Source organism: Capra hircus, chromosome 12, assembly GCF_001704415.2.
Source record: "Capra hircus breed San Clemente chromosome 12, ASM170441v1, whole genome shotgun sequence".
Lineage (NCBI taxonomy): Eukaryota > Metazoa > Chordata > Mammalia > Artiodactyla > Bovidae > Capra > Capra hircus.
This window is the reverse complement of record NC_030819.1, coordinates 41,288,441-41,312,774: the sequence shown is the minus strand read 5'-3', so window position 1 is coordinate 41,312,774 and position 24,334 is coordinate 41,288,441.

Below are 24,334 nucleotides of genomic sequence, written 5' to 3'. Positions count from 1 at the left end.
GGTTAATATATATGAAGCAAATCTGTAAATCATAATACAAATATGTTTTTGGAAATAGAAGAAGAATTTTAAAGCCTTTGAGATAATTATGAATATTATTCTTTGAAATTTCATTAACTAGATATTAGTTCCTAAAATATGAAATGCAATGTGGAATCTATAATTATATTAAAAATCTGTTTGTACTCTACTTCATGAACTCAATGTTCTAATTTTCCCTTTGAATGCATCATTCCTTTTATATGTTTTCAAAACATGCAATTTTGCATAAAAATAGTTCATCAAAATATATGTACCTATCATTATTGACATATTTACATATACAGTTTAAAAAATACATCTATTTATATCACCACTGATCTAGTGAAAAATCTTTTGTGTTGGGAAAATTTCAAGCTTACATGAGAGGATTCCAATTTTTCCAAAATTCTAGTATTCACTTGAAGTCTGGCAAAAATACTATCACTTCTTTTCCTTAAGATGGCATTATTTAAAAAAAAAATTATTGGAATATAGTTACTTTGGGCTTGACAAGTGGTACAGAATCTTCTTGCGATGCAGGAGACCTGGGTTGGAGACCTTGGTCTGGAAGATCCCCTGGAGAAGGAAATTGCAACCCAATACTCTTGCCTTGAGAATTCCATGGACAGAGGTACAGTCCGTGGGTTCACAAAGAATTGAACACAACTGAAATTATAAGACGCTTACTCCTTGGAAGAAAAGTTATGACCAACTTAGATAGCATATTCAAAAGCAGAGACATTACTTTGCCAACAAGGTCCATCTAGTCAAGGCTATGGTTTTTCCAGCAGTCATGTATGGATGTGAGAGTTGGACTGTGAGGAAAGCTGAGCACCGAAGAATTGATGCTTTTGAACTGTGGTGTTGGAGAAGACTCTTGAGAGTCCCTTGGAATGCAAGGAGATTCAACGAGTCCGTTCTGAAGGAGATCAGCCCTGGAATTTCTTTGAAAGGACTGATGCTAAAGCTGAAACTCCAAAACTATGGCCACCTCATATGAAGAGATGACTCATTGGAGAGGACCCTGATGCTGGGAGGGATTAGGGGCAGGAGGAGAAGGGGACGACCAAGGATGAGATGGCTGGATGGCATCACGGACTCAATGGACATGAGTCTGAGTGAACTCCAGGAGTTGGTGATGGACAGGGAGGCCTGGCGTGCTTCAGTTCATGGGGTTGCAAACAGTCAGACACAACTGAGTGACTGAACTGAACTGAACTGAGAGACTAACACACATACACACACACAAAGTTGCTCTACAATGTTATGCTGGTTTCTGTTGTACAGCAGAGTGAATCAGTTTTATGTATACATATATCCCCTCTTTTTTATATTTTCTTTCCATTTAGGTCACCACAGAGCTTTAGTAGAGTTACCTGTGCTATACAGTAGGTTCTCAATAATTATCTATTTTAGAAAAGTTATTATCAACATAGATAGTATATTCAAAAGCAGAGACATTACTTTGCCGACTAAGGTCCGTCTAGTCAAGGCTATGGTTTTTCCTGTGGTCATGTATGGATGTGAGAGTTGGACTGTGAAGAAGGCTGAGCACCAAAGAATTGATGTGTTTGAACTGTGGTGTTGGAGAATACCCTTGAGGGTCTCTTGGACTGCAAGGAGATCCAACCAGTCCATTCTGAAAGAGATCAACCCTGGGATTTCTTTGGAAGGAATGATGCTAAAGCTGGAGCTCCAGAACTTTGGCCACCTCATGCGAAGAGTTGACTCATTGGAAAAGACTCTGATGCTGAGAGGGATTGGGGGCAGGAGAAGAAGGGGACGACAGAAGATGAGATGGCTGGATGGCATCATGGACTCAATGAACGTGAGTCTGAGTGAGCTCCGGGAGATGGTGATGGACAGGAAGGCCTGGTGAGCTGTGATTCATGGGGTCGCGGAGAGTCGGACACGACTGAGCGACTGAACTGAACTAAACTGAATACATGTTAGTATATGCATGTCTGCCCACTCTCCCAATTCATCTCACCACCCCCTTCTCCCCTTGGTACCTATAAGTTTGTTTTCTACATCTGTGTCTCTATTTCTCCTTTGCAAATAAGTACATCTGTAGCATTTTTCTAGATTGAACAAGAGGACATTCATTGGTATGAAATATCTGCCAAATACCTATATTTAAATAATCATACTTTGTCATTGTTTTAAAGTAAAAATAATGTGTTATTAAAAAAATAGTTCAAAGCTGAAGTTAATCACACAACTATTTTTTGTTCATGGATGTTACTTGAGGTCAGGAATGCAGCACAAGTGCTTGGTTAGCTCATCTCAGTTCTCCACCCAGAACACTAAGAAGACTTGTATTCAAATTTGAGATTTCTAAAAGTAAATGTCCTTTGCTGAGCCATCAAAGCATCTTAAAAAATATTTTTCTTTTTAAATATTATTATACAGTGGTGAAGAGCATAAAGACAGCTAATGAGGCTTGGTTTTATCATCTTAACTCATGCTAAGGCTCTAACAATTTTATCCATAATTGCTTTTGCACACTAAGTAAAAACATCATTTTAGTGGACATGGAAAATAGTGTTTTGGTATATTATGAGAAGAATTTTGACCACAAGGACCCTCTGAAAGGGTCTTAGGAACCTCTAGGATTTTATGAAGCACTTTTAACAAATTGTTTACTTAGAACAGAATTTGAGTAGATCGCATCTGTCCTAAAGTGATTTATTTTGAAAATTGTAATTATTTCAGAATTTGTATTAGCAACTTATAAAGTTATTTCCTAGAGATCATTCTAATAAAAAAACTTAGTATATCTAAAATTAAATGGTTTACATAAAGTCACCAAAAACACTAATGATAAACCTAAAATTTATGTATTCTAGGTCAGCCCAGAGATTTTTCTCTTATACCATTTTCCCTTAATTTAACCTTGTAAAATAAAATTTCTCAAGGCATTGATTCTTTTTAAAATATTTCTGACTTCTAACAAACAAATCTTTGAAAAAAAATCCTTGAGATTTAGGAATTATGGTTTTGAAATTTTAAGTAATCACAAGTTCATAACAAACTTGAGAGAGCAAATTGAAATAAATATAATGCAATTAAATTGTGAAAACCGCAATAATTACTTCAAAATAAAAATATCACATCACTTGTTAAACACATTTCTAGACTACATGTTTTTGCATAGCTGAGTAGAACACACTGAAATAATATATTTTATTTTTTTCCATTATACATTATCAATCATGTATGCCTATGTGAAAGTTCAATGTCTTTGTCTATTTAGACTAACTAAAAACATAAGAAAAAACAGTTTTGTGGTATTTTTGCCATATGATGAATTAATTATGGAAGGACTGCAATTTTGAATTTTATGGTACTTTTGCAAACACACTAATTAAAAACTAAAGTATTGATATAGCTATTTTCAAAGAATTTGTCCTATTTTCCTATGTATCTTCAATAAAATTATCTAAATGGTGTAAGATGTTAAAAGTTAAAGAATGAAAATTAAAATATTTCCATATATAAATTTTTCATATATATATAACATTTTCATATGTATGTGTGTATATATATATATATATATATATATAAATTTTCATATGTATTTAAAATTTCTTTAGAGTAAGGAACCTGGAAAGTGACAATTTGATTTTTAAATTTCAAGGATTTTAGCCCTAAAGTAAGCCTAAGGTTTATATCCTTTCTGACTAACTAAATATGTTTAACCTATTTGTAGTTTGATAATTTTGTAAACATATCTCTAAAGGCCACATGGTCTTTATCTCCATAGCCCTCCATGCCAAATAAAATGTTTTTCATACAGTATGCACTTAATAAATGCTGGTCAAAATGAATTTTTAAATGTACTTTCAGAATTCCCCAATTTCTTGGTAGAATAATGTTCATATGACCTATGAAAAATGGAGAGGAAGATGAAGAATGCATCACTTAGATTTCATTTTCCAGGGCACATGGCCTTTTTCATATGCCAGCATAATGGATACACGGATGCAAGGAAGCTGGGGAATTGTTCTCCTGAGCTGTTCTGTATTTATCATCTATGTTGTCACTGGGTATACAAGGTCTATGCACTTTGTAAGAGGATTTCTGCCTAGAGAGCTATACTTTATTTTCTGCTAAGATGATCAGTATAAAAATGACAAAGTGTTTGTAGCCTGAGCTTAAAAGTAGTTTCTGAAACTAGATCATGTTGTTCTCGGTCTTAATGGAGTCACCAGTATAGCCAATTGTTTAATGCTTTTCCAGCTGTATAGAGATGAAAACCTTATAGGCTCATTTGGTCTGAAATTAATAAACTGAGTGAAGGGAAAAGCCAGTTTACTATTTATGTGAGTCAAAAGGATACACATATAAGCTGCTTCCCAATCTACAATTATATTTACACAGAAACATAAAGCAGTGCCACTGTGTTTTCTTCCAAGGACATTGTCAATTAAGGTAATCAAGAAAATTATTAAGAAGTGCTTTGATATCATGAGGAAGAATATTGACATTGAAGAATCCATCTTATTATCATTCATGATACATTTCAACTGAGCATTTTTTTGTGGTGCCCATCCTCTCATTCTGGTATAAGCAGTTCATATTACAGGTTAAATTGCAGATACTCCTGAATATCAATAGTTAAACTATAGTATCTAACAGTTTTTTCATACCACTATAGAAAAGATCAGGTCAATTATTAAATAAATAAAATTACATAAAGAGAAAATAGTTACTTCATCAACTATAACTCATTGAATGACATTTATTTTCATCAAATATATTATTGAATTCTTATGGAGAGGGATACATAGTTCAAATTTCATTTGTTAAATTTTGGATTCTTAACATTTATATTTAGTTTTGTGCTGTACTTTTCTCAAGTTAAAGAAAAGCTTTAAAAAGATGAAGATACAATCAATAAGGAGGTGAAATTTGAAGAATCAGGTTAAAGGTTATTTCTGAATTTTCTTTTGACAACAATGTAATGAAAAAGTTTTCAATTTTTAAAATACATTTTCATAGAATCTTAAATTCCATCTAGCTATGTTTTTAGTGATGTTTATATATCAAAAGACAGCATATTAAAAAGCAGAGACATTACTTTGCTGACAAAGATCCATGTAGTCAGTGTTATGGTTTTTCCAGTAGTCATGTATGGATGTGAGAGTTGGGCCATAAAGCAGGCTGAGCACTGAAGAATTGATGCTTTTGAACTATGGTGTTGAAGAAGACTTTTGAGAGTCCCTTGGATTGCAAGGAGATCCAACCAGTCAATCCGAAAGGAAATCGATCCTAAATATTCACTGGAAGAACTGACACTGAAGCTGAAGCTCCAAAACTTTGGCCAGCTGATGCAAAGAGTGAACTTATTAGAAAAGACCCTGATGCTGGGACAGATTGAAGGCAGGAAGAGAAGGGGACAATGGAGGATGAGATGGCTGAATGGCATCACTGACTGAATGGACATGAATTTGAGCAAGTTCCAGGAGATGGTGAAGGACAGGGAATCCTGGCATGCTGCAGTCCATGGAGTAGCAAAGAGTCAGACATGACTGAACAATAACAATATCTCAAAACATTGTATTGGAAGTGATTATCATACTATGTATTATTAAATAAGTTGACATTGATGGTCAAATATTCAAACTGTATTTCCTGTAAGGAGCATAAAAAGGTGTTATTTGGTGTCATTTGATTTAGAGAAGTTTGTTTAGTGGAATATTTTCTCTAAATGGAAAAGTTTTTAATATTGGCAATGTGTATGTTACTGTGGAGTTATTTTGAGTACTGTTATCTAACACAATTCTTAATACTCTGGAAACTATATTGTAATGGGCCCATTATTTTTAAAGACTATCTCTGAAATTTAATATTTTTATAACATTGTATTTATTACAATGAATGTTTCCATCTCTTTTAAATCTTCTGTAATGATTACACTGAAAATTTGAAATTGTTAGAATTTCTCTAACTCACAATAATGATGACCTAGGCGGGGGGAAAAGCAACTACTTGTGGAAGATCTATTATGTGCCAAACAACACACTAGACATTGTACATTCATGATCTCTGATAATCCTCACAGTGGCTTCTGGGCAAAATCATAATATACTCAATTCACAGATGACAAAAGTGTGTCTCAAGGAGTATAAAAAGCTTTTCTAAGGTTACACACTGCTGCTGCTGCTGCTGCTGCTGCTGCTGCTGCTGCTGCTGCTGCTGCTGCCGCTAAGTCACCTCAGTCGTGTATCTCACTGTGCGACCCCATAGAGAGCAGCCCACCAGGCTCCCCTGTCCCTGGGGTTCTCCAGGCAAGAACGCTGGAGTGGGTTGCCATTTCCTTCTCCAATGCATGAAAGACTAGTAAGTGTCAAAACTGGGATTCAAGCCTAGAGCTTCTTCTATTGTGAATGATTTCCTCTGAATTTATTTGGAATTTTCTTGGAACTTGTGATTAAAGTTGATTGCAACAATCATGATGAACTTATAATGTGTAGCTAAGTATCCTTATGCTATGGTTATATTATCATTTAGATTATATTTTAGCTTAGCAAGAGCTGTTTGATTAGTATCTGTTCCTCTGTTTTCTTTCACTGTTTCCCAAAAGATAATCTTCTGTCAATAAAGATGAGGCATTGATAAAAATAATGAAACCATTTAATTATTTATATCATCATCTATCAGAAGTGAGTAAGGCTTATGAACTCTAATCTAGCATTTGAATGGACTCAATGTTTAATATGGTTGTATTGGGTTATGTTACAGGTTAGAATATTAGTCAATTTGCTTCCTGGGTCAATAGGTTAAGTAATTTTCATTCTGTTTCAAGGAAATAAAGACATTCATTTATAAGAATTAAATATATTTTAATAAGGTCACCCATAGCCTTTCCTGCCGGGGTCAGCCCCGGTGGATCCAGGGAATTCGAAGGTGGGGAAGGCGTCAGCGTCCTTGGAAAAATACATATTTAATCACAGATATATAGAGAAATTAGAAATGGATAGTGTAGTAGGAAAATCAGTGGAGAAAAAGAGGCTGAATAACTTGGTTTACGTGGAATAGCATCCATGCTCCTGATGGGAATTCAGCCAGAAAAATGGGGAGCAAGAAAGAAACAACATGGAAAAAAAAAAAAGAAAGAAAGAAAGAAAGAAAGAAAGAAACGACATGAGGGAATCAGTTTTACTGGAAACTGATCCAATTTCTTTATTTTTGGGTTTGCTTATATACCTTTTGTTACACATAGGGATGAATACAGAGTCACGCGGGGGTCAGCAGTCCTGACCTTTATCAAAATCAGGTGCTTCACATAAATGTATAAAAAAAGGTCTTAAGGATATTACATCATCTTCTGGCCATGAGGCCCGCTGACATTTTATGATCCTTTCTTTCTGATAACCAAAAAACTTATTTTTTCCAAGGGTGTTTTTTCTTAAACCAGGCACCACCCTCCAAATAAAGTTACATTCCTATAGGATGAGGGTGTAGCGAGTTACAATCAAGAAAGGAATTTATTTAACCCAAGGTTAACATGATTAATCTTAAAGTTTAATGCTTATGTCTCCTATATGCTAGTTATATTCATTATAAGGGCAGGGAATATGGAGATTTAGCAGCAAACATCAGCCCAACAAATGAAAATCCTTTCACCAATGTTCCCCTTAAGATCTATTTAGTCTTAAGATAGTGATAAAGTTACATTTTTACATAGCAAGGACACAGTGATTTATAACAAAGTACAGTGATCTATTACAAAAGAGAAAATTCATTAACTCAAAAAGTCTAGTATTGCTAACCTTAAAAACTACTCTATTTCCTTTTCTATATTCCAAATACATTGATTAATATATTCCCATGTGCCTAAGGATATGGAGGCCTGGTGGCAATCATTGACTCAACAATGAGAAAAGCCCTATGCTAATTAAGACTCTCAAAATACTTCAAAACTCTCTGTGTTGTTTATGGTTGAGAGGTAGTAAACAATCATGTGTGTGGTGGCAGGAGTATGGATAATCCTGTCACAGAAGCCAGTCTGTCAGCAGAGAGATTTGACCTAAGACACCCTTGTCACACCCAAGGCAGGGAATCAGCAGCAATTGTTGGCACAACAAATGAAATACCCTTCACCAATACAATTCCTAACCAACCCACTATACTAATAATTTCCAACTCCCCTAAAGAATTTGCCTTTAGTAAGTTTAAAACATCTCGTGCCTCTCAGATTGGGAGGCTGTAAACAATCACATGTGGCCGGACGAACCTATACAGGCAGGCTAGATAACCTTCAGAGGAGTCCATAATCTGAAACACTCTTGTCATGCCCAGGAATTTTTATTGCCTTGGAGCTGCACCTTTACTCCTTTCCCGAGAGAAATGGTTATGGGGGAGAGCCCCCCTTAAAGTCAGAGGTGTAGGTGAGAGCATAAAACAGACTCTGGTTTGGGGATAGATGCTCGGGAACAAGGGGTTTCCTGAGGCTTGATCACACCTTTGTGTATGCCAAGCCTCCTTCCTCATGACCTTTGCCATGGGCGGAGTTCCTCACACTGGCCCCCGACACTTTCCTTTACCAAAGAGTAAAAAATTTAAAGATTATGAACTTCTGTTATTGGAACTCCTTTTTCCATCTATAATACCTTTCATTTTGCAATATTTACTAAAGTGATATTTCTCTAATGATATTCTGAAGATGCATATATCCACAAATGAACTTGCATCATCTTGATGCATCCAGTGTGTTGAAAAAAATAAGAGAAAGAGAAATGCTTGAAAATGTATTTTTAACATTATTAAGCACCATTACTCCTATATTACTATTATTGTTGTTTACCATATTCCTAAATAAAATACTATACGTAAAAGCACAGATAGCCTAAAAACAATTTGATATGCTTTGTAAGACTTAATACCACATCTAATATCACATCTGAATAAAAGCAGTGATTTATTAGCTTTTTTATTATTTAATGGAAGTAGGCATGGTATCACATTGGGTTTAGCTATATGAGTATACTCCATAGAAAATTGTGAGCTTATAGACATCATTCTCCTGCTACTACCATGCAATGTAAATATTTCTTTCTTTCCCAAACATTCTCCTTCTTTGAAGTTTATGATATCCCTATAGTACAGCACCAACAGGTTGTTATTCATATTGCAATAGACTCTATGATTTACAACTTATCCTTTCAACAAATTGCAATTTGTGAATTGAAAATACATTTTAGACAAGGGTACAAATATTCCTTCTCTTCAAATATTTACCAGTTTTAAATTTAAGAAAGTGCATTCCAAATCTTATGTAAAATGGAGTTGAAAAAATAATATGTACTGAAAAATTGTTAGTTAATGTAATTCTCTTAAATTTTATTTTAATTTAAAACTTTTATCAAACTCAATTCATGTCCTATCACTATTCTTCTTAAAGCTCTCCAGTAAGTCCTCAATGAAAATTAGAATAAAATTAAAATATATTAACTAATCTAAAAGACTGTGTAGCATGATTCCATTTACTTCTCTAAACTCATCTCACTCTGCCTCTCTGCCTCCCTCAGCTGTACTCCACTTACAAGAGCCTCCTCTCTCCCTTGAACACAACAAACTCATCTCTGTCTCTGAGTCTGTGAATATTTCTTTCTTTGTCCCTGAGAGCTACTCTCATTGAACTTACCATTACTGCTTATGGTACTCACATTAAACTTCACCTAATTGCAATCACTTTTTAACCATTCTAGTGAAAGCAACCAGGAGACCCTGGTTTGATTCCTACATCGCAAGATACCCTGGAGAAGGGATAGGCTACCCACTCCAGTATTCTTGGCCTTCCCTGCTGACTCAGATGGTAAAGAATCTGCCTGCAATGTAGGAGACTTTGATTCTATTGCTGGGTTGGGAAGATCCAATCCCTGGAGGGAGGCATGCAACCCACTTCAGTATTCTTGTCTGGAGAATCCCCATGGACAGAGAACAGTTCATGGGGTCGCAAAAAGTCATACATGACTGAGTAAGCACAGTGAAAGCAACCACTAAACACCTTCCACAAGGATCCGTCCACTTATACTCTATCTCATGGCTCTTTTCAAATTTCATTCATATTACTGATGTGCTCCATGTTTAGTATATAATTCACTTGGAATTGCATTATTTATTTTATATTTTTTTAATTGAAGTATAATTGCTTTACAAAGTTGTGTTAGTTTCTGCTTTACAAAGAAGTGAGTCAGATATATATATATATATATATATATATCTCCCCTCACTCTTGGGCATCCCTCCCACTCCCCACACCCCCCTCCCCCCTCATCACTTTATATTTTAGCTTCTATTTCACTCTGCAGAAATTTTAAATATTATATGGATAGAAATGATGCTACTATTTTGTTTACCATCATTAACATAAGAAATTGCAATAGTGCCTGTGCATTAGAAATGCTAATAGAATAGCCACACATATCTATTTACTGTATTTATTAGAGGAATGTTTTCAAGGGTTTTTCAATAATTATCTTGTGGTCTTAATGAAAAGTCTATCAGCATTAAAAAATAGTCTTTGTCTTAAAAATGTATCTCTTCTGTTTCTTATGAACTTTCTCATTCCTAAAAATGTATTGTTCTCTTTAATTACTAAGGATTCCAAATCAAACTTATGACACTTCTCCAGAGACATGCAGAGTCATGGGGTATAAACACATACATGCAATTCTTATTTGTTTTAATTTTTCTTCCTTTGAATTCCTCTTATCAAACCTTCACAATAATTTTATGTTATACACTTAGAACAATGGCCTTAAATCTTATGTGGGATTGAAGTGAAGTGAACAATTTTATGTTATATACTTATAACATAATAATGGCCTTAAATCTTATGTGGGATAAAAAAGTGAATAAGACTTTCTATCCATATACTGAAAGACACCACTGAGACATCATTTGTTCATTCCAATAAAAACCAATGACAGCTATAAGAGATATGTTTACTTCTTAAGAATGAAAACATGCGATCAAGAGTCACAAAATTCAGATCTGCTTACCATTGTCTCTTCCTCTGAAAGGCAGAAAATATTTGCAGTGACCTCTAGCAAAACTGATCTCAGTTCTGTCTCAGGATTCTCTTCTGAAGCCAAACCTTTAATTGTGGTACTACATATGCAGTATGGATATTTCTGTTGTTCAATACTTATGACCAGACACCTGTCTTAATGCCCAAGGGAACAATAGCTTAGGCAGACTCTGAGCCATCTGCTGCTGACGTTCTCAGAATATGCTGGGTCCAATTTCCTAAGAATGATAGAAGAAGTCCTCTGCGACCCACACTTTTAAGCCTATCTGATCACATTGGTAACTGCATGTGATGTCAGAGTGAACCATATCTCAAAATGGGAATGCCAGATTGCATGAAGCTGGTGACTGATGGACAAGGGGCATGAGAAAGCAAGACATTTTAAAATGTTAATATCTAAAACACTCACTGTAGAGTTTCTGTGTTTTAGTGAAAACACATTTTCCTTCAGATAGCAATCTCATATTATCTTGCTCCACTCAATGCATCAAATTAAGGAACTCTTCACCTTGGCTCTTTGGGGGGAAGTTTTGTCTCTTTATCTAATTATTTGTGTAAATTCCAATAGCTTTAAAAAGAATAGAGACACTCAAGTTAACCTAAAAGTGAGGCATTCTGTTTGTCTTTGAAATTCATGAAGTTTGGGGAACACTTTCAAAGAAAAACCTTTTCAATCTTAGGAAACACTTCATAGAATGTGCAATCAGTTTAATCTAAAATTCAACTTCTCTAATTAAGCTTTGTACTTATAATTAGTATTAAATTGCTTAATAGTATCAGTTCTTCCTGAGGATGAATCTTCATTTGAACTTCTTTGAGATCAAAAGAAAAAAACATATTCAAATTTTCCCTATTAAATCCCAAAGCCCTCAAACAAGTGGTCTGGCTAAAAGGTGTTTCAAACTATTAAAAATACCCCAGAGCAGCTTGTTAGGAGATATCAGTTAATACAAATGACCAGATTTCTAGCCCTCAATATGTCACTCCTTGCACAATCAGTGCCATTGAATTATTAATAGTACAACATTCTGGGACTTGCCTCAATGATTTCCATCTAGATTTAAAGAAAAGTTTTAAAACATATAAGAACATTTTCCACTACAGCTATTTTTTATCATGTTTATTCCAAGATCCCATTTTTAGCTAGAGATTACAAAGTAATACAAAGTTCTTTATCTTATATTAGAAATTATGGCTCCATGAGTTGTGATAATTGTAGTTTTTGCTCAGCCATAACATCTTTCCCTTCGAATAGATAATTCAGAATAAATTTTCCAGAAACATCTCTAAAGCCACCTGGCCTATCAATATACCTACTTGAAGAACATTTTAGAGTTCTGAAAGAAAAGAAGGAATGGCAGTTCATTTCTTGATATGGGAAGAACTAAAGAGATGTGTCTTAGTATTCCCAAAACAGTCAATGCACCAGGGTGATTATATCTACCACATTTCTGATTAAAATTTTGTGCTAGCCAACAAGAGAGGAGCATTTTGGTCAATGAAAAATAACTGATTTGCTAACATTGATTTTATTTGTGAGAATAAATTGATTTATGATACAGTGAGTACAAATGAAAAGGATAACTTGTAGAATATCGAATCACCTTATCTATATACTATCTACATAGAACAGTGTGTATTTCCTCCTTGTGATGATTTTTTTTTTACTTTTTTTTTAAATTTTATTTTACTTTACAATACTGTATTGGTTTTGCCATACATCAACATGAATCCACCACGGGTGTACACATGTTCCCAATCCTGAACCCCCCTCCCACCTCCCTCCCCATACCATCTCTCTGGGTCATCCCAGTGCACCACCCCAAGCATCCTGTATCCTGCAATGAACCTAGACTGGTGATTTGTTTCTTATATGATATTATACATGTTTCAATGTGATGATTTATTGCTGTGTGTTTTACACAATTTTAACAAACATGTGGTAAAAGAGTAGGACTCTAAATTTTTAGAGTCTATTTTTGAAATTCTTTTGGTAAAACATTTTCAATGTATCAAGAAATAATTGATATTCCCTGTATAAAATTTTGGTCCTTGAAATGTCAGTATGTTTCAGTATTTACCAGGCAAATGCATTTTTGAGAGGTACTCATAATAAACACATCAGTCTGGTGCTTAAAATTAAAAAAAAAAAAGTAGATTTTGACAAGCCTTAGAAGTCTATATCCTGTCTCTCTCAACAGAAGTTGAGAAATGGGTGAATTTAACTAAGATGACTATTATATCTACTACCGTGGGCAGGAATCCCTTAGAAGAAATAGAATAGCCGTCATGGTCAACAAGAGCCTGAACTGCAGTACATGGATGCAATCTCAAAAACGACAGAATGATCTCTGTTCGACTCCAAGGCAAACCATTCACTATCACAGTAATCCAAGTCTATGCTCCAACCAGTAATGCTGAAGAAGCTGAAGTTGAACGTTTCTATGAAGACCTACAAGACCTTTTAGAACTAACACCAAAAAAAGATGTTCTTTTCCTTATAAGGGACTGGAAGGCAAAAGTAGGAAGTCAAGAAACACCTGGAGTAACAGGTAAATTTGGTCTTGGAATACGGAATGAAGCAGGGCAAAGGCTAATAGAGTTTTGCCAAGAGAATGCACTGGTCATAGCAAACACCCTTTTCCAAAAACACAAGAGGACTCTACACATGGACATCACCAGATTGTCAACAACAAAATCAGATTGATAGTATTCTTCACAGCCAAAGATGGAGAAGCTCTATACAGTCAGCAAAAATAAGACCAGGAGCTGACTGTGGCTCAGATCATGAACTCCCTATTGCCAAATTCAGACTTAAATTGAAGAAATAGGGAAAACCACTAGACCATTCAGGTATGGCCTAAATCAAATACCTTATGATTATACAGTGGAAGTGAGAAATATATTTAAGGGCCTAGATCTGAAAGATAGAGTTCCTGATGAACTATGGACTGAGGTTGGTGACACTGTACAGGAGACAGGGATCAAGACCATCCACATGGAAAAGAAATGCAGAAAAGCAAAGCAGCTGACTGGGGAGGCCTTAAAAATAGCTGTGAAAAGAAGAGAGGCAAAAAGCAAAGAAAAAAAGTATAGGCATTTGAATACAGAGTTCCAAAGAATAGCAAGAAGAGATAAGAAAGCCTTTCTCAGTTATCAGTTCAAAGAAATAGAGGAAAACAACAGAATGGGAAAGACTAGAGATCTCTTCAAGATAATTAGAGATACCAAGGGAATATTTCATGCAAAGATGGGCTCGATAAAGGACAGAAATGGTATAGACCTAACAGAAGCAGAAGATATTAAGAAGAGGTGGCAAGAAGACACAGAAGAACTGTACAAAAAAGATCTTCACGACCAAGATAATCACGATGGTGTGATCACTCACCTAGAGCCAGACATCCTGGAATGTGAAGTCAAGTGGGCCTTAGAAAGCACCACTACGAACAAAGCTAGTGGAGGTCATGGAATTCCAGTGGAGCTGTTTCAAATCCTGAAAGATGATGCTGTGAAAGTGCTGCACTTAATATGCCAGCAAATTTGGAAAACTCAGCAGTGGCCACAGGACTGGAAAAGGTAAGTTTTCACTCCAATCCCCAGGAAAGACAATGGCAAAGAATGCTCAAACTACTGCACAATTGCACTCATCTCACAAGCTAGTAAAGTAATGCTCAAAATTCTCCAAGCCAGGCTTCATCAATATGTGAACCGTGAACTTCCAGATGTTCAAGCTGGTTTTAGAAAAGGCAGAGGAATCAGATATCAAATTGCCAATATCCACTGGATCATCGAAAAAGCAAGAGAGTTCCAGAAAAACATATATTTCTGCTTCATTGACTATGCCAAAGCCTTTGACTATGTGGATCCCAATAAACTGTGGAAAATTCTGAAAGAGATGGGAATACCAGACCACCTGATCTGCCTCTTGAGAAACCTGTATGCAGGTAAGGAAGCAACAGTTAGAACTGGACGTGGAACAACAGACTGGTTCCAAATAGGGAAAAGAGGATGTCAAGCCTGGGTATTGTTACCCTGCTTGTTTAACTTATATGCAGAGTACATCATGAGAAATGCTGGGCTGGATGAAGCACGAGCTGGAATCAAGATTGCTGGGAGAAATATCAAGAACCTCAGATATACAGATGACACCACCCTTATGACAGAAAGTGAAGACGAACTAAGGAGCCTCTTGATGAAAGTGAAAGAGGAGAGTGAAAAACTTGGCTTAAAGCTCAACATCCAGAAAATGAAGATCATGGCATCTGGTCCCATCACTTCATGGCAAATAGATGGGGAAACAGTGGAAACAGTGTCAGACTTTATTTTGGGGGGCCCCCAAATCACTGCAGATGATGACTGCAGCCATGAAATTAAAAGACACTTACTCCTTGGAAGGAAAGTTATGACCAACCTAGATTGCATATTCAAAATTAGAAACATTACTTTGCCAACAAAGGTCCGTCTAGTCAAGGCTATGGTTTTTCCAGTAGCCATGTATGGATGTGAGAGTTATACTGTGAAGAAAGCTGAGTGCCACAGAATTGATGCTTTTAACTGTGGTGTTGGAGAAGACTCTTGAGAGTCCCTTGGACTGCAAGGAGATCCAACCAGTCCATTCTAAAGGAGATCATTCCTGGGTGTTCTTTGGAAGGAATGATCTAAAGCTGAAACTCCAGTACTTTGGCTACCTCATGCGAAGAGTTAACTCATTGGAAAAGACTCTGATGCTGGGAGGGATTGGGGGCAGGAGGAAAAGGGGACGATAGAAGATGAGATGGCTGGATGGCATCATCGACTCAATGGATGTGAATTTGAGTGAACTCTGGGAGTTGGTGATGGACAGTGAGGCCTGGCGTGCTGCAATTCATGAGGTCACAAAGAGTTGGACACGACTGAGCAACTGAACTGAACTGAACTAAAGTCAACAGAAGTATATATTCTAAATGATGAAATATCACTGTAGACCTTACTGGAGAAGCCAATGCAGTCATATGTTATAAGAAGTCATACTTGAAAAAAAAAAAAAAAAAGAAGTCATACTTGATCATTTCTAATATTATTTGGACTTCCCCAGTGACTCAGTGGTAAAGAATCCTCTTAGCAATACAGGAGATGCGGGTTCAATCCCTGGGTTGGGAAGATCCCCTGGAGAAGTAAATGGTAACCCACTCCAGTATTCTTGCCTGAGAATCCTATGGACAGTAGAGACTGGTTGGCTGTAGTCTATGGTACCAGGGGCTTCCCTGGTGGCTCAGAGGTTAAAGCATCTGCCTCATGCGGGAGACCTGGGTTCGATCCCTGGGTTGGGAAGATCCCCTGGAGAAGGAAATGACAACCCACTCCGGAATTCTTGCCTGGAGAACCCCATGGACGGAGGAGCCTGGTGGGCTACAGTCCATGGGGTTGCAAAGAGTCGGACACGACTGAGCAACTTACCTTCACTTCTATGGTACCACAAAAGAGTCATGTATGACTTGGGAACTAAATGAACATATTAATTTTCTCTTGAAAACTAAAATATAAAATCACTTAAGTTAGAGTTGGATGAATTGAATCAAAAGTTAGCTATAAAAAATATGGATTGAGTTACAGATACACCCCAATGACCTAACAAAAGAATTATAATATGATGGAAATAAAAGAATGAGAACAAGAGAAGTGAAAAATAGGAACATACGTAATGAGATTTTATTCATTTCTGTTCTAGCCAAAAAATAACCCAAAATACCCTAATTAGTTTTTTGTTCCAATATTTAATTGTATTGACAATTATGTAATCCTTTAGAGCTTAAAAGGTTTGCATGTTAAGAAATTATGTTATAATTTCATTTTTTAACATATACCTGTCCAATTTTCCCAGAAGCACTTACTTAAGAGACTGTCTTCTCCATTTTGTATTCTTGCCTCCTCTGTTGTGGATTAATTCATCATAGATGCATGGGTTTATTTATGGACTTTCTATTCTGCTCCATCTTTCTATTAATGCCAGTACCATACTGCTTTGATTACTATAGCTTTTTATTATAGTATGAAGTCAGGAAAGTTGACTCCTTCAGCTCCAGCTAAGATTGCCTTGGGTATTTTGTGTATGGTGTGTTTCCATACAAATTTTAAGACTTTTTTGTTCTAGATCTGCAAACAATGCCATTTATAATTTGATAGAGATTACATTCAATCTGTACTCAAGATTGCCTTATGTATTATAGTAATTTTGACAAGATTAAATCTTCCAATCTGAGAATATAGTCTATCTTTCCATCTGTTTGCATTGTTTTTTATTTCTTTCATCTATCTTACAATTTTTGGATTACAGGTCTTTTGCCTCCTTAGGTAGATTTATTCCTAGGTATGTTACTCTTTTTTAATAAGATGGTAGGTGGGATTCTTTCCTTAATTTATCTTTCTGATCTTTTGTTGTTAGTTTATAGAAATTGTGACAAATCTACGTGCAATAATTTTGTATTTTGCAACTTTACCAAAGTCATTGATGAGTTCTATGAGTTTTCTGCTAGCATCTTTAGGATTTTCTATATATAGCATCACGTCATTTGCAAATAGTGATGATTTTACTTTTTTTCCAACTGGGTTCCTCTTTTTTTTTTTTTTTTTCCCTGATTGCCATGGCTAAGCATTCCACAAATAAAAGTGGTGAGAGTTGACATCTTTGTTTTGTACCTGATCTTAAAGGAAATGCTTTCAGCTTTTCATTCATATGATGTTAGTTGTGGGTTTGTCATATATGTCCTTTATCATGTTGAGGTATTCCTGCCTGGGGAATCCCATGGAAAGAGGAGTCTGGTGGATAAGTGTTCATAGGGTTACAAAGAATTGGACACGACTGAAGTGAACTAGCATTCATGCATGCATGTTCTCTCTGTGACCACATTTTGGAGAGTTTTCATCATAATTGGGTGTTGAATTTTGTCAAAGGCTTTTCTGCATCTATTGAGATGATATTTTTTTTTCCAACTTGTTCATGTGGTGTATCACACTGATTAATTAGCAGATATTGAAAAATCTTTACATCTCTGGGATAAATTCCATTTGATCATGGTGTATGATACTTTTCATGTGTTATTGGATTTTATATGCTAGTATTTTGTTGAGAATTTTTACGTCAATGCTCATCAGTGGTATTGGCCTAATTTATTTATTTTTAATGATATCTTTTCCTGGTTTTGGTATCAGGGTCATGGTGACCTCAGAGAAGTGTTCCTTCCTCCATAATTTTTTTTTTGAAAGTTTCAGAAGGATAAGTACTAACTCTTACCTAAATGTTTGATAGAATTTGCCTGTGAAGCCATCTGGTCTTGGATTTCTGTTTCTTGAGAGTTTTGAAATTCATTTTCAATTTTAGTACTTATGATTGTTCAGTTTATATTTTCCAATTCTTCAAGTTCAGTCTGAGAGACTATACCTTTTTAAGAATTTGTACGTTTTTTTTGGTTGTCCACTTTACCATCATGTAATCTCTTATGATCCTTTGTATATTTGTGGTACCAGTTGTAACTTCTCCTTTGTCATTTCTAATTTTACTGATTTATTATTAGAACACTCTCTAACATCATGCAGAAAGATAAAATCAAAATATATTAGATATCTAAATGTAAGACAGGGCACTATAAAATTCTTAGAGGAAAACATAGGGAGAATACTGTTTGACATATCACAGCAATATTTTTTTGGATCCACCTCCTCAGTACAGTTCAGTCGCTCAGTCGTGTCTGACTCTTTGCGACCCCATGAATCACAGCACACCAGGCCTCCCTGTCCATTACCAACTCCCGGAGTTTACCCAAACTCATGTCCATCAAGTCAGTGATGTCATCCAGCCATCTTATCCTCTGTCATCCCCTTCTCCTCCTGCCCCCAATCCCTCCCAGCACCAGAGTCTTTTCCAATGAGTCAATTCTTCGCATGAGGTGGCCAAAGTATTGGAGTTTCAGCTTTAGCATCAGTCCTTTCAATGAACACCCAGGACTGATCTCCTTTAGAATGGACTGGTTGGATCTCCTTGCAGTCCAAGGGACTCTCAAGAGTCTTCTCAGTTCAAAAGCATCAGTTCTTTGGCACTCAGCTTTCTTCACAGTCCACCTCTCACGTACATACATGACTACTGGAAAAACCATAGGCTTGACTAGACGGACATTTGTTGTCAAAGTAATGCCTCTGCTTTTGAATATGCTATCTAGGTTGGTCATAACTTTCCTTCCAAGGAGTAAGCATCCTTTAATTTCATGGCTCCAATCACCATCTGCAGTGATTTTGGAGCCCCCCAAAAACAAAATCTGACACTGTTTCTACTGTTTCTCCATCTATTTGCCATGAAGTGATAAAGATAAACAAATGAGACATAAACTTGAAAGGTTTTGCACAGTGAAAGAAATCGTAAATAAAACAAAGTACATGGCAGAAAATATTTGCTAATCATGAGACAAGCAATTTATTAATCTCTAAAGTATGACAAATAGCTCATGCAGCTTGAACTTTGACTAGTTTGGTTGAATTTACTCTGAAATATTTTATTACTTTTATTATTGTGAATGAGATTGTCTATTCTTTTTCAGATGGATCATTTTAAAATACAGAAACACATATAATTTTATGTTGATTTTATAACCTGTGACATTACTGAATTTTTTGTTAGTTTTTACTTCCTTTTTTTTTTCTTTTTGGTGGATTATTTCAGTTTTCTTCTAAAAGAAAGGACAGATCATGGTCGAGAGTTCTGATAAAACGTGGTCCACTGGAGAAGGGAATGGCAAGCCACATCAATATTCTTACCTTGAGAACCCCATCAAGAGTATGAAAAGGCAAAAAGAAAGGACACTGAAAGATGAACATCACAGGTCAGTAGATGACCAATATGCTACTAGAGATCAGTGGAGAAATAACTCCAGAAAGAATAGAGAGACAGAGCCAGAGCAAATGCAACACCCAGCTATGGAGGTGACTGGTGATGAAAGAAAAGTATAATGCTGTAAAGGCAAATTGGAAGTGTTCAAACAGGAGATGGCAAGAATGAACATCAACATATTAGGAATCAACTAACTAAAATGGACTGAAAATGAGTAAATTTAACTCAGATGATCATTATATCTACTACTGTGGGTAAGAATCTATTAGAAGAAATAGAGTAGCCATCATAGTAAACAAAAGAGTCTGAAATGCAGTACTTGGATGCAATCTCAAAAATGACAGAATGACCTCTGTTCATTTCCAAGGAAAGCCATTCAATATCAGAGTAATTCAGGTCTATGCCCCAACGAGTAATGCTGAAGAAGCTGAAATGCAATGGTTCTATGAAGACCTACAAGACTTCTAGAACTAACACCCCTAACAGATGTCCTTTTCATTATAGGGGACTGGAATACAAAAGTAAGAAGTCAATAAATACCTGGAGTAATAGGAAAATTTGGCCTTGGAATACAGAATGAAGCAGGGCAAAGGCTAACAGAGTTTTGCCAAGAGAATGCACTGCTCATAGCAAACACCCTCTTCCAAAAACACAAGAGAAAACTCTACATGTGGACATCACCAGATGGTCAATACCAAAATCAGATTGATTCTATTCCTTGCAGCCAAGATGGAGAAGCTCTATACAGTCAGTAAAAACAAGACCACGAGCTGATTATGGCTCAGATCATGGGCTTCTTACTGTCAAATTCAGACATAAATTGAAAGTAGGGAAAACCACTAGACCATTGAGGTATGACCTAAATCAAATCCCTTACGATTATACAATGGATGTGAGATATAGATGCAAGGGACTAGATCTGATAAACAGAGTGCTTGAAGAACTATGGACAGAGGTCCATGGCACTGTATAGGAGGTAGTGATCAATACCCTCCCCAGGAAAACAAAATACAAAAAGGCAAAATGGTTCAGGTTTCTTATATATATCTTCACAAAGAGAGAGGATTTTGCTCCTTCCATTTCAATTAGGATGCCTTTTGTTTTTATTTTTGCTTAATTGCTCTGTAGCTCTGTCTTACAGACAGCTATGAAAAGAAGAGAGGTGACAGGCAAAGGATAAAGGAAAGATACGCCCATTTGAAAGCAGAGTTCCAAAGAATAGCAAGGAGAGATAAGGAAGCCTTCCTCAGTGAATAATGGAAAGAAATAAAGGAAAACAATAGAATGAGAAAGACTAGAGGTCTCTTCAAGAAAATTATAGATACCAAGGGAATTTTTCATGCAAAGATGGGCTCAATAAAGGAAAGAAACAGTATGGACCTAACAGAAGCAGAAGATATTAAAAAGAGGTGGCAATGATACCCAGAAGAACTATACAAAAAAGATCTTCATGACCCAGATAATCACAATGGTGTGATCATTCACCTAGAGCCAGACATCCTGGAATGTGAAGTCACGTGGGCCTTAGGAAACATCACTATGAGCAAAGCTAGTGGAGGTGATGGAATTCCAGCTGAATACTAAGTCCTAAAAGATGATGCTGTGAAAGTGCTGCTCTCAATAAGCCAGTAAATTTGGAAAACTCAACATGGATACAGAACTGGAAAAGGTCAGTTTTCATTTCAATCCCAACGATAAGCAATGCCAAAAAATGTTAAAACTACCTCACAGTTGTACTCATCTCAGTCAGTTCAGTCACTCAGTCTTGTCTGACTCTTTGCAACACTGTGGATAACAGCACGACAGGCCTCCCTGTCCATCATGAACTTCTGGAGTTTACCCAAACTCATGTCCAAGAGTCAGTGAAGACGTCCAACCATTTCATCCTCTGTCATCCCCTTCTCCTCCTGTCTTCAATCTTTACCAGCATCAGGGTCTTTTCAAATGAGTCAGCTCTTGGCATCAGGTGGTCAAAGTATTGGAGTTTCAGCTTCAGCATCAGTTCTTCCAGTGAATATTCAGGACTGATCTCCTTTTGGATGGACTTGTTGGATCTCCTTGCAGTCCAAGGGACTCTCAAGAGTCTTCTCCAACACCAAAGTTCAAAAGCATCAATTCATCAGCACTGAGCTTTCTTTATATTCCAACTCTCACATCCATACATGACTACTAGAAAAACCATAGGCTTGACTCAGTTCATTTCAGTTCAGCTGCTCAGTCGTGTCTGACTCTTTGTGAGACCATGGACTGCAGCACACCAGGCCTCCCTGTCCATCATTAACTCCTGGAGTGTATGCAAAAACATGTCCTTTGAGTTGGTGATATCATCCAACCATTTCATCCTTTGTCATCCCCTTCTCCTCCTTCCTTCAATCTTTCCCAGCATCAGGGTCTTTTCCAGTGAGTCAGTTCTTTGCATTAGGTGGACAAAGTATTGGAGTTACAGCTTCAACATCAGTCCTTCTAATGAACGTTCAGGATTGATTTCCTTTAGGATGGATTGGTTGAATCTCCTTGTAGTCCAAGGGACTCTCCCAAAAAGATAGTCTGCCACTGTTTCCCCATCTATTTGCCATGAAGTGATGGGACCAGATGCCATGATCTTAGTTTTCTTAATGTTGAGCTTTAAGTCAACTTTTTCACTCTCCTCTTTCACTTTCATCTAGAGGTTCTTTAGTTCTTCTTCACTTTCTGCCATAAGGCTGGTGTCATCTGTATATCTGAGGTTATTGATATTTCTCCTGGAAATCTTGATTCCAGCTTGTGCTTCATCCAACCCAGCATTTCTCATCATGTACTCTGAATATAAGTTAAATAAGTAGTGAGACAATATACAGCCTTGACGTACTCCTTTTCCTATTTGGAACCAGTCTGTTGTTCCATGTCCAGTTCTAACTGTTGCTTCCTGACCTGCATACAAACTTCTCAAGAGGCAGGTCAGGTGATCTGGTATTTTAAAATTCTCTTTCAAATTTTCCACAGTTTATTGTGATCCACATAGTCAAAGGCTTTGGCATAGTAAATAAAGCAGAAATATATGTTTGTTTGTTGTTGTTTTTTTTTTTTTTTTTCCTGGAACTCTCTTGCTTATTCGATGATCCAGCGGATGTTGGCAATTTGATCTCTGTTTCCTCTGCCATTTCTAAAACCAATTAGAACATCTGGAAATTCACGGTTCACGTATTGCTTAAGCCTGGCTTAGAGAATTTTGAGCATTACTTTACTAGCATGTGAGATGAGTGCAATTGTGCGGGCCTTTGAGCCTTCTTCAGCATTGCCTTTCTTTGGGATTGAAATAAAAACTGACCTTTTCCAGTCCTGTGGCCACTGCTGAGTTTTCCAAATTTGCTGGCACATTGAGTGCAGCACTTTCACAGCATCATCTTTTAGGTTTGAAATAGCTCAACTGGAATTCCATCACCTCCACTAACTTTATTCCTAATGATGCTTCCTAAGGCCAACTTGACTTCACATTCCAAGATGTCTGGCTCTAGGTGAGTAATCACACCATCATGATTATCTGGGGCATGAAGATCTTTTTTGTACAGTTCTCCTGTGTATTCTTGCCAGCTCTTAATATCTTCTGCTTCTGTTAGGTTCATACTATTTCTGTCCTTTATTGAGCCCATCTTTGCATGAAAAATTTGCTTGGTATCTCTGAATTTTTTTTTTTTTTGAAGAGATCTCTAGACGATCACATTCTATTGTTTTTGTCTATTTCTTTGCACTGATTACTGAGGAAGGCTTTCTTATCTCTCCTGGCTATTCTTTGGAACTCTGCATTCAAATGGGTATATATTTCCTTTTCTCCATTGCTTTTCTTCTTTTCACAGCTATTTGTAAGGCCTCTTCAGACAGCCATTATGCTTTTTTGCATTTCTTCTTCTTGAGGATGGTCTTGGATCCCTGTCTCCTGTACAATGTCATGAACTTCCATCCATAGTTTATCAGGCATTAGGGATTTGATTTAGGTCATTCCTGAATGATCTAGTGGTTGTCCCCCCTGTCTTCAATTTAAGTCTGAATTTGGCAATAAGAATGTCATGATCTGAGTTATAGTTGGCTCCTGGTTTTGTTATTGCTGACTGTATAAAGCTTCTTCCTCTTTGGCTGTAAGGAATGTAATCAATCTAATTTTGGTGTTGACCATTTGGTGATGTCCATGTGTAGAGTCGTTTCTTGTGTTGTTGGAAGAGACTGTTTGCTATGAGCAGTGCATTCTCTTGGAAAAACTTTGTTAGTCTTTGCCCTGCTTCATTCTGTAATCCAAGGCCAAATTTGCCTGTTACTCCAGGTGTTTCTTGACTTCTTATGTTTGCATTCCAGTGTCCTATAATGAAAAGGACATATTTTTGGGGTGTTCTAGAAATCTTGTAGGTCTTCATAGAACTGTTCCATTTCAGCTTCTTCAGCAT